The sequence below is a fragment of the Eleutherodactylus coqui genome, chromosome 8 (genome assembly GCF_035609145.1).
Source record: "Eleutherodactylus coqui strain aEleCoq1 chromosome 8, aEleCoq1.hap1, whole genome shotgun sequence".
NCBI classification, from domain to species: domain Eukaryota; kingdom Metazoa; phylum Chordata; class Amphibia; order Anura; family Eleutherodactylidae; genus Eleutherodactylus; species Eleutherodactylus coqui.
The window spans coordinates 117822024-117833082 of NC_089844.1; the positions used below are offsets into that span (position 1 = coordinate 117822024).

An 11059-nucleotide genomic window follows, 5' to 3' on the forward strand; every position below is an offset into this window, starting at 1 on the left:
ATCACTATCATTTGCAAAATAAAGAGTATTTCTCTCACTATACATAACATTAACTTCACTTTGCTTCATACATTTCTCTCTTCACTAAAGGTTGGCATTTACATCACTTTTCTAACTGAACTTTATTATACTACATTTATAAATTTGACTAACTACTCCGGGTTAACTAGCCTCTGCTGCCGTCTTGTAGAACAGTAGAGAAGCCCTCCTCTATTACCCGATTCACTTCGCTTTGTTTAAAAAGTTATTTTAAATATTCACTTCTAGTTTTCATCCACTACCCAAAGACTTTAATTTCTTTAGAAAATGTAATAATTTACATTTCATATATTTTCCAGTATAATAAATGGTGTAGGTGTTACCTTCGCTCGTAAAGAAGTAGAGAAAAACTTCAACTTTAAGGATATCTTTGCTTTGTTGTTATTCAGAACTTACTATGAATCAATATGAGCTACAAAAATTATGACATAGTGCTATAAAGAGGTTTACAGCCTAAGGCCGCACTCACAAGAACGTATGGTAAAACGCAGCATTTTACCGGCATGTGGAGCTGCGTATCACTGCGTTTGATCGCGTATGCTTGTGCATGGTAATGTATCTTACGCATGCTGTCACAACTGGCTTTTTTTTTCAACTTTCAAGTCATGTTTCCTATTGACCTGCATAAAAACCACCGTACATGGTGAGACATGTTTCACACTCAGCAGGTGCCACATTCCTACTCTGTCCGTGAGAAGTTGGCATGTGCACTCAGCTTGACTCTTTTCAGCTGTCTCTATGCACATGCTCTCCAATTCATCTCTATGAGAGAGCACAGACACAAAGCCATCTGAAAAGTCATGCTTTGGGTACACATCAACTTTATTGGGACACAGCGCAAGAACGGGTTACTTGGCAAGCATGAAACACAGCTCCCCAGCCTCCTGTTGCTTCACCTTGGAGTCCAGTAACGTAGTTTATGGGGGCTCAAAGTGATGACAGGTTCTCTTTAATGCGTTATGATAATTGCAATGTCCTACAATACTGTAAATTGAGTTACCACGATGCGCCAGTCATGTTAATGATTGCTACATCCGTATATAGTAACATAGTATGCATGGCTGAAAAAAGGCAATATCCATCCAGTGCAGCCTATTACGCGCACAAACGTGCCAAGTTAGTACATGGCAAAGGGCATCACGCAGCCAGTATGCAATGTCATTCTACACTGGCTGTGTGCCGCCTGCGTATATCTCACAGCCCGCACGCTGTGAGATACGCTCATGTGAGCCCGGCCTTTTACAGTAGAGCTAATAGGCTTTAGATCTCTAATAAAATAGAAGGCTTACATAAAACATACCAAAATCATCACAATAGCAAAGTGCGACCTGTAAAATGCTTGGAGACTATTACTAGGACATCAACTTTAAAAATCCTGCTGTGAAAATAGTATTGGCCAACCGAGAAATTACATTGGAACGGTAAGAACACTATGCTGCCTACAGAGTGCTAGAAATAATAAAACAATATCTAGTTCATGCACGCATTGCCGAGCTCTCTTGTTCTGCAGCGAAACACATAAGAACATTAATATTATACCATTTGTGAATTTAAAAGGGAGCATTGAAAGGGAAAGCAGTTCATTTACAAGACTAAGGAAAGTTATTAAACAGGTTGCCTGAGACTTAAAGGGGTTGTCCCGCGGCAGCAAGTGGGTCTATACACTTCTGTATGGCCATATTAATGCACTTTGTAATGTACATTGTGCATTAATTATGAGCCATACAGAAGTTATCAAAAGTTTTATACTTACCTGCTCCGTTGCTGGCGTCCTCGTCTCCATGGTGTCGACTAATTTTCGGCCTCCGATGGCCAAATTAGCCGCGCTTGCGCAGTCCGGGTCTTCTTCTTTTATGAATGGGATCGCTCGTGCAGGATGCCGACTCCGTGTAACTCCGCCCCGTCACGTGCCGATTCCAGCCAATCAGGAGGCTGGAATCGGCAATGGACCGCACAGAAGAGCTGCGGTCCACGGAGGGAGCAGACCCCGGCGGCCATCTTCAGCAGGTGAGTATGAAGACGCCGGACCGCCGGGATTCAGGTAAGCGCTGTGCTGTTTGCTTTTTTAACCCCTGCATCGGGGTTGTCTCGCGCCGAACGGGGGGGAGGGGGTTAAAAAAAAAAAAAACCCGTTTCGGCGCGGGACAACCCCTTTAAATAGGTTTATGGTTTCTTAGTCTTAACATGGCGTTATGTCCGTGAAAGTTTCATCATCATCACCAAATAGAGCATGCTGCGATTTTTCATCCACTCGCAGAATACACAATTCATATCCACGAGTGTGAATGAAAGAGCGAAAATGCATGCCTTTCAATGTGTGCGTTTTACTGCAGATCGCCCATGTGGATGGCAATCCAAATCCGCTCGTGTGAGCCCGGCCCTATCACTACAGGGTGCTTTATCAGCATGTGTGGAGGGGGCGAACCTTTCCGCCCTTATGGTGGATTGTGTGTTCCCCTTAAAGATTATTGTTGCCCCATTTGTCATTCCCCCATTGTTGTCCCTGTGCATTGGCCACACTGTTCTGCAGACTGTGTAGATATTAGTCAGTGGGACGCTGTATGTGGTGGTGTGGCCAGCGCATTGCTGGCCAGGAAGAAACATTATTTTCTAAGTGTCAGCTGGCAGGATGAGAATGTGCTGAGCATCACTATGGGCCATTGTAGTGCCTGACCCTGAAGTCTTAAGCATTCAGCGTTGCACTGCGACTCGGAGAGAAGCGAGCTGTGCGGGTGAAAGGGGAGAGTTTGGCACCAGTGGAGCAGGGTTGCGAACTGTTCAGAAATTCCTGGACATTATGCAAAAATAGGACCTTTTTTTGAGTGTCCGTGAAAAATAATGGATGCGTCTGTGACTCTTTGAGCCTGCGGGTACTTGAGCACATTATTACAACTGGAACTATCATTATTAAACAGCTCACTGTAAATGCTGGTAATGAGTTCATATCAGTTTTTGACATGCAGACATGTATCATTCATTATCTATCATTAATTTGTGGTTTTTCGATGTGTCCATAAAAATATTGGTTGTCCCTAATTTTTGGATAAGTTGTCCAGAAAAATGAAAAATTCAGGTTGGCAACCATGCAGAGTATAGCAGTGATCAAATGGAGTGCCTGAGGGACCTGCTATGTACAATGCAAGATGGTCTAAGTATAGCCACCGTGACAGAGGACGATGGGCTGAAGACTGGAATACTTTGGGAATTTGAATGGTGCTGCATTGCAAGACTTGAGTTCAGCTGTGGTGGGACAATCCAGCCCAGAGTCTAATAGGTAGGAAGACTGGCTTCCTTCAAGCCTACTGAGGGGCTTCTCCATGCAAGTGTAGAAGAGCAGTGTTGAGTGGTGAGGCAAAGAGGAACAGTAACAAGAGTGTTATTGGAAGGCAGGTTGAAGTATAAGGACGCCTACACACGGGCGGGTTGGATTCCGCATGCGGAATCCGGCCCTGGCAGCAGCGCTGTCCGCGCGTACCTGGTTTCTTTTGCTTCATCTGTACTGTGGATGGTCTGCATAGCAAGCCGTCAGACATGCGAAGTACAGATTTTTTTTTTAAACTCCTGCTTTTCCCGCATCATCGCCTAGCTATACTTAGACCTTCTTGACTTGTACACAGCAGGTTCCTCAGGTACCCGATTTGGTCATTGCTACACTCACTAGCGATGACGCAGAATCCGTGACCTTTCTGCAAATGTGAATTGCGAAAGGGCCGCGGATCAGACAGCTTCCATTGACTTCAATGGAAGCCATACATGCGGTATCCACTCAAAAATGGAGTATGCTGAGATTTTTCCTCCACGAGCAGAAAATCGCAATTGAATTACGCTCGTGTGCAGGAGAAGACGTTTTTACATTGCATGCTATGGGCGCTATTTGCTGAGGAATTCCCGCCCTGGATTATGCAATACAAATCCGCCCATGTGCAGGCAGCCTAAGAGAGTTATCCCTCCTCCTGTGTAGTATGTGAAGGTTCAAGTGTTGCACTGTGTCCTGCAAGTAGAAGAAAACCTTAAAGTTACAATTGTACTGCCATTATGAGTCAAACTGAGCCACCCTTTAAATAAAAGACAGTACCCCTTTCTAACAAGGCTTTGGACTGGGACTGTTTTTACTTAACTGTGGCTCGGGGACCATGCTGCGGGGTTTCTCTGGGTGTTATTCTACATGCACACTGCACGGTCACAGCCAAGGATAGTTGGGTAATCGTGAATGGCAGTGATGCTAAGAGGCTCAGTTTTATGTGTGGCTGTTGACTTATATGGACATTGTCTTCATTCGGCCTTACATACTATGTTACTTGCAGGCCCCACTTCAAGATGGCAGACTCCAGTGGTAACTTAAGAATATTTTACCTCAAGGAGGTGCAAAACATAGCATTTACAGTCATGAGTACAACAATCTGGTTGGTTACAGAGTCTCTTAAATGAATATACAAATACTGTTACCCTATAGGGTGGTTAGGGTTAGAACAATACTATTCCCATCACAATTTACCCTAATACAGCTAAAGCGTCTGGTTTGGGACACAAAATTCTATCCTGGCATTGGAAGGGGAGGGGGTATATTACCTGCAGTTTTTCTTCTCTGTCATCTCTCTGATCAGCTGATTCTGGGTCCTATTTTCAGACATTCAAAATGGCCAATGCAATCTTCAGACTACTTAATCCCCATAGTACATTGGTAGTATTAGACTATCAATACACTATACTTGATCTCTGATTGGCAAGAGCTGCGCAGGTGATCAGCATTGGCCAATCAGAGCAATACACAGCACAGTGTTCATTAGGTAGTTAAAAAATTGCAGTGGCCTTCTTGGTAATTTCTATCTGCCTAATGCACACTTTGCACTGCTCCCTGTTTGGTCAGTATTGATCAGGTGAGAAGCTCTAGCCAATCACAGAACATGTATAGTGCATTAGAAATCTAACACTACCAATGCACTGTGGCGATAAGATATTCAGATTACATCGGCCATCTTGGATGGCTGAAAACAAGACCAGCGATCAGTAAATCGGAGAGATGGCAGAAGAGAACAATTGCAGGTAATGTACTCCCCTCCTCCTCTCACAAGCAATTAGTCCGGACAGAAGGCACAGGGCCAGCGGGTAGGAGCAGCTGCAGCAGGGTAGGGCCGCACTCCACTGTCGTGCTGCTGCTGGATGATCATACACGGCAAATCCTGCCACCACTGCTGCCACTGAGGAGAGGAGGACAGCGCCGATGAGCAGGACTGCGCAAGGAGACAGAAGCGACATGGACAGCGGCGATCAGCGGCGTTCGACAGCAGCATCAGCGGGGAAGGTGAGAAAAGGGAGACAACCAGGGAACAGAGAACTGCAGCTCAGGGAGCCTCGGATAATTACTGCAGCAGCGCGGAGGACAGCAGCAGGTGCCTGAGTATATTCATACTGACCTTCCAGGACCTGCAGGGTACCCATCTCCGCAGCCAATCAGGTTCAGGGGGCGTCACCGGCCTGTCACTGCTCTCTCTAGCTGTACTAGATGGTGGCGTTAAGATACACTAATACCGGCTGCCTGTCCCTGGGTGGCCAAAGATTCGCAGGCGATTTAATAAATCGCCCACGGATCACGCTCTGTGAAGCTTTCCATACGGTTGCTATGGAAAGCACAGCTGCGGGGTCCATGAGCGGGATTTAAATCACGGCATGCTGCAATTGCTGCAATTCTCCGCGGTGAGCCTATCAGATAAGCTCACCTCGAAGACCTGTCCGCGCTCCCCCTCCTCCCTTGCGGCGGAATATCGCTAGCGATATTCCGCCTCGGCCGTGGACAAGGGGTCTAAGTGCAATATACATCAACAACCCCTTTACAGGCATAGCAGCGACAAGGACCAGTGGAGACATAGCGCAATCCTCACACTAACTGGTGCAATGACACAAGTAGTGGAGGAGCAGGGCAGGCTGTGGTAGGCAGTGGCCTCCCAGAAACCCATAGTTGTACATTACAATGGGAAAGAGCCATCAGTCACTTTGGTGCATTCCAACTCCAGCATAAGGTGAGGTTTCGGACCCCTGTTGAGAAAAGCTTAGTAAAATTGTGCCATTGTTGTGTAAAAAAGTTATCAATTCAACTCTGGTGCTTTCTGGTATCCATCACTTTAGCCTATTTAACGGTGATAGTCTGAGGGGAGTCCCTTTTAGGAGTAAACCAGCTCATTTTGCTGTTGCGAAAAAACGCATCGTCTGATGGATCCTGAACAGTAGGAAAGTGTATGGGAAAGACTTAGCCTGGGGACACACAGGGCGGATTTGCTGCAGAATTTCCCTGCGAATTAAACCCTGCGGCAAATCCGCCTGTGGCCGCTAATGCCGGGTTTAGCCAGCAGCGTGGACGAAATTTGTCAAAAACCTTGTCCACATGGGGCGGACAATCCGTCACGGCAAAGCAGGCATTAGCCGGCGTGGATTTCGGGGACGCAGCATGTCAATTCTTTTTTTTTCCCATGAGAGAGCCGGCTGCAACGAAAAAGCATGCGGCGGAGCAGCTCCAAAACCCACAGCTAAGCGCCGCGGGTTTTGAAGTTGCACTTATCCCACGGACATCTCGCGCTTTTTCACTACGGCATTTCCGTGGTGAAGCTGTCCCATGGGAACCCAGCATTATGGTGTTCTCTTTCTCTCTCAAGCTGAACAACTACTGAACAACAATTGTTCGGTGTAAAAGCACACAAACAGTCACTGCTTGGACTTTTTTGTCACATTTTTGCCAAGAAATCTGTAACAGAATCACAGGAAAAGACTAAAGCAGAAAAGCAGCAGAAACCACACAAGTGAATATATCTTTATAACTTTAGCTCCCCACAGGCTTCGGCACTGCTGTGGTTATCGCACTGTTCAATCTTAAATCGCAGGTGCATTAAACAGATAGTAGACAAGCAATTTAATGCTCCCCCGTGGGGTAACACTATCACTGTGATAATCATGGTGTGTATTACCATGAAGGAGCTCAGTCTGTAAAGAAAAATATATCTGACAATGAATATACATTCATTGTCCAAAAAAATCCCTCCCCTAGAAGGAGTTGTCGCAATTGAATGACACTTTCTATGTGTGATTGTAACGTTGATGTAAGTAAGTGAGTGATGACAATATCATAATATCAAGAAACACTGATTGCGGGAAAACTGAACCCTGTTGGACCGCCTCTAGCTTGGATACAAGATGTGATATAGGCGGGCATGAAGACTCTAGTACCCTGTTGGGTTGCCTCTAGCTTGGATACAAGACATGATACGGGTGGGCATGGAAGCATACAGGCTCCGCGTGGTATCCTGCAGAATAGCAGTCCACGTTTGCTGTAACTGAGCCTCTAGAGTGTGCAAACTTGTAGGGTGTCGAAGTTGTCATCCCAGATGCTCCCATACATATTCTATTGCCAATAAATCTGATGAATAGGGCAGGCCATGGAAGTGTGATAATGATGTGAAGGCATTCCTGTGACCCCCTTGTGTGTGCGGCCAAGCATTATCCTACCGGAAAATGCCTCTTGGAAGGCCTGGCATGAGAGACAACACATGGGTATTATTGTATCTTGACGCCATTAGGAATTTCTGGTGGAGCCAAGATTGACGCCCCCTGATGCTGATTGGCTGCAGAGGGTGTAAGGCAGCAGGTCCTGCAAGGCCAGTAAAGATGAATAGAAAAGGCATACAGCGGTCGATGGCGCTGCAGCCGCGCACCCCCAGGACAAAGTGCCTACACCGGCGGCGGACGAGAACGCAGAACCCCATCCACTGTTGAGCTGCTGCACGCCGTTGGAAGGAGGAAGCCCAAACTGAACTCACTGTTGTTTTCCGGACGCGGTCGTCACGGAGCAACTGATGCGGCCGGCGGAACAGAGCTGGCAACCGCTGGCCGCGATGAAGCCGTAAGGCGGCTGGGGCATAGAGTTGAAAAAAAGAATTGACATGCTGCATCCCGGGTTTACGCACTGCAGCACTGGCTAATGCTGGCTTTGCCGCAACGGATTGTCCGCCCACAAATCTCATCCACATGGCTGGCTAATTAGCAGGGATTAGCGGCCGCAGGCAGATTTACCGCAGCGAAATCCCACAGGGAAATTCCGCGGCAAATCCGCCCTGTGTGAACCAGCCTTAGGGCTCCTTCAAACTGGTGATCGTGATATCGCCACAAGAAAATAGCAGCAAAAATTGCTTCTTTGTTCACACTTTTTCCTATTACTGCATCGCTGCCGTCCATGATTTTCTCATGCGAAAGACAATAGGAGTCTCTAATGATAAAAAACACACAAAAATTGCAAGTTCGTGCGTGGCGATGCAATAAAACAGAGGCTCCATAGGGAAACATGGGCGATAAAAAGAAGCAAAAAGGCATAAAGATAGAGCAGGCAACTATTTTTAAATCTCGCAACATCGCAGGACAGACAACATCACAAATGGGAATGAAACCATTGAAAGCATGGGTTTCATAATTCAGCGTTTTCTCGCACAATCACATCCCGCAAAAATTGCACGATTTTATCGCAAGTGTGAAGGCAGCCTCAAGCTGCATAATACAAGCTGAATTTCTGCAACAGTGTACAGTACAATGTTTTAACAGACTCCATTCACTAAGCCCCAATGCACATGAAAGGATTTTTGCTGCGGACTTCGTCACCCCAGACACCCACCGCGAATTCCGTAGCAATGTCCGTCCATAGCATGCATTCTTCCACGCACACGAGCGGAAATCACTTGTAATTTCCGCTCACGGAGGAAGAATCACAGTATCTCTATTTTTCTGCGAGAATCCCACAGACGGCTTCCATTGCAACCAATGGAAGGCGTCTGTCCCGTGGTGATTCCAAAATGTTAATTTCGAAATCGCTTTGGATCCGTGTCATCGCTGACGTGTCATTCTTTGCACTGCACATGTGCGGTGGCGCACCAGCCGGCACATCCCCAGTGTATCCAAGACAGGCACATGGGGATCACTGGCCTGCCCAGGGTCGGATTTCGCTGCAAGATCTTGCGGCCGGAATCCAACACGACTGTTTGCATGCGGCCTAACAGTGGAAGTCATGCTGCAGATTTTCAAATCCACAGCATGCTTTATTTGTTGCAGAAATGCTGTGGAATTCATTCACTGTAATGAGTAAATTTTGCTGTGAAAATCCACGCTAAAATCTGTAGGCGGATTTTAGTGTGGATTTACTCCAGGATGTTAGTTCTGCAGTATAAGTTTGCAGCATTTCCAAAACAAATAGAGCAATGGTCTGTTTGAAAAAAAAAAATCAGAGCATGTTCTATCCTGGCCCGCACCACGGACGTGGCGATGCAAGTTGTGTCTGTGCATGTCGGGCGCAACTCACATATGTCTGTGTGCATGAGCCCTAGAGTGATAGTACACAATTGTTAGCAGTCACAGCGAATGCTCATGATATAACAATAACTAGAGGTATGCATCTGGATTTGCAATTGTGTCAAGTCGCAAGTACAGGTGCAGACCAGCAATTACCTGCAGCAGTGTAGGGGCTCCTTCACATTAGCGATCGCAATATCGCTACGTTTTTTTTAATGCAGATGTCAATAAGACTTTCTAATGTTAAAATCGCATCACACAAAAATGGCAAAGGACCCTAAGGGACCTTTCACACCAAATGGAATTAAGACAGCTGCAGAATTCCATGCCAAAATCTGCAGGTCTAGCTGCAGTTTTTGATGCGGAATTCCAGGGAGGTTTTAGGCTAGTTTCACACAGGCAAGCGGAATATGGGGTCATGTATCTCGCCCCCATACCGCGCTCGCCATCCATGTGAAAGTCCCAGGGAAGTGAGGTGCTTTCATGTGAAAACAGCCTCATACCACTTCGGGGATGAAGGGATCCTTCGGCACTGCTTTCACAGTTACGGCGGAGGATCGCAAAGTTCTCCCACTGCTTTCAATGGGCCAGCGCTGCTGCCGCCAGCCTGATTGAAAGCAATGGGCCTGCTATGCAAGATCACGCAGTCATATGTAACATGCCGCAATTGTTTTCTCGTATGGCATCGCGGTACTAGGCGGGGAAATAGCTGGAGACATATTGGCCCTGAGGCATACAGCGGGCGTCCTGGTGTGATTGTAACACTACATCCTTCATTGCTCCACCAAGAGTTAAAAACAAAAGACATGAAGATGTGCAGATCTGCTACTGGTAATACACATTCATTAACTTAATTCAAGGAAACTTTAAAAGCACATCTTCATCCATCTCTTCGGCTCCATAGTCTGACTGCTCTTAGCAAGACGTAGGCCATTCATAGAGTACAGGGAGAAAAGAGCAGATCAGGAAGCAGCAGCCAGCGACAGTCAGTGACTAGGCTGGTAAAGTAACCTAAGCCTCCCTCCTCTTACCTCTCAGTGCTGCCTGTGATCCCTTCCATACTCTTTACCACAACAGTGAGGGCAGCGTTTCCTATCCACTCCCCGCCCCAGGCTTCTGCTCAGACACAAGACCAGCCTTCACAAAGGCGAGCTCCTTACAGCGCCTGCCTGATCACTCCTCCTTCCGTGTCTACTTGGCATTGCACACTTTCTTCCTGCACTGGGACATGATGTTACTAAAGTCACAATAATTACAAAGTCAAACAGTTCTGCACTAATGTCATTTATAAGCGTGCTATATATATCCACCTGCATAGCTCAGCATTACGGAGATAGTATATATTTATATCTGTGTCACTTGTAACCTTCCCACTCTTCTAGAACCTTATAATCAGTTGTATGCTGTTTACTAAATTGCAGCCAAGTCAGTAAATATTTTGAGATTCTTTAGAGGAAGTTCCTTTCACTTTTAGATACTTTTGAAAGGCTTTTTTCTATTTATATATGTGTTGTAGAGACAGAGGCTATTGCGTATGTGCTGTAATTACTGAAGCATACTATGCAATTGCTAATATTTAAAGGGGTTTTCCCAGTGAAATACTGCTGATGACGTATCCTCAGGATAGGTCATCAATAGTAGATCGGCTGTGGTCTGTCACTCAGGACCCCGACCGATCAGCTGAGCAGGCACATGCCGT

At 46.3% G+C, this 11059-nt stretch overlaps 1 protein-coding gene across 1 annotated transcript in view; it reads right to left on the reverse strand.

The window, feature by feature from the left end:
- Positions 1–10536, reverse strand: part of LDAF1 (lipid droplet assembly factor 1) — a 55504-nt gene extending 44968 nt beyond the window's left edge. The window contains exon 1 of the mRNA XM_066576290.1: positions 10392–10536. The gene's annotated coding sequence lies outside the window, so the exon portion shown is untranslated. The remainder of the gene's footprint in view (positions 1–10391) is intronic.
- Positions 10537–11059: the final 523 nt, after the last annotated feature.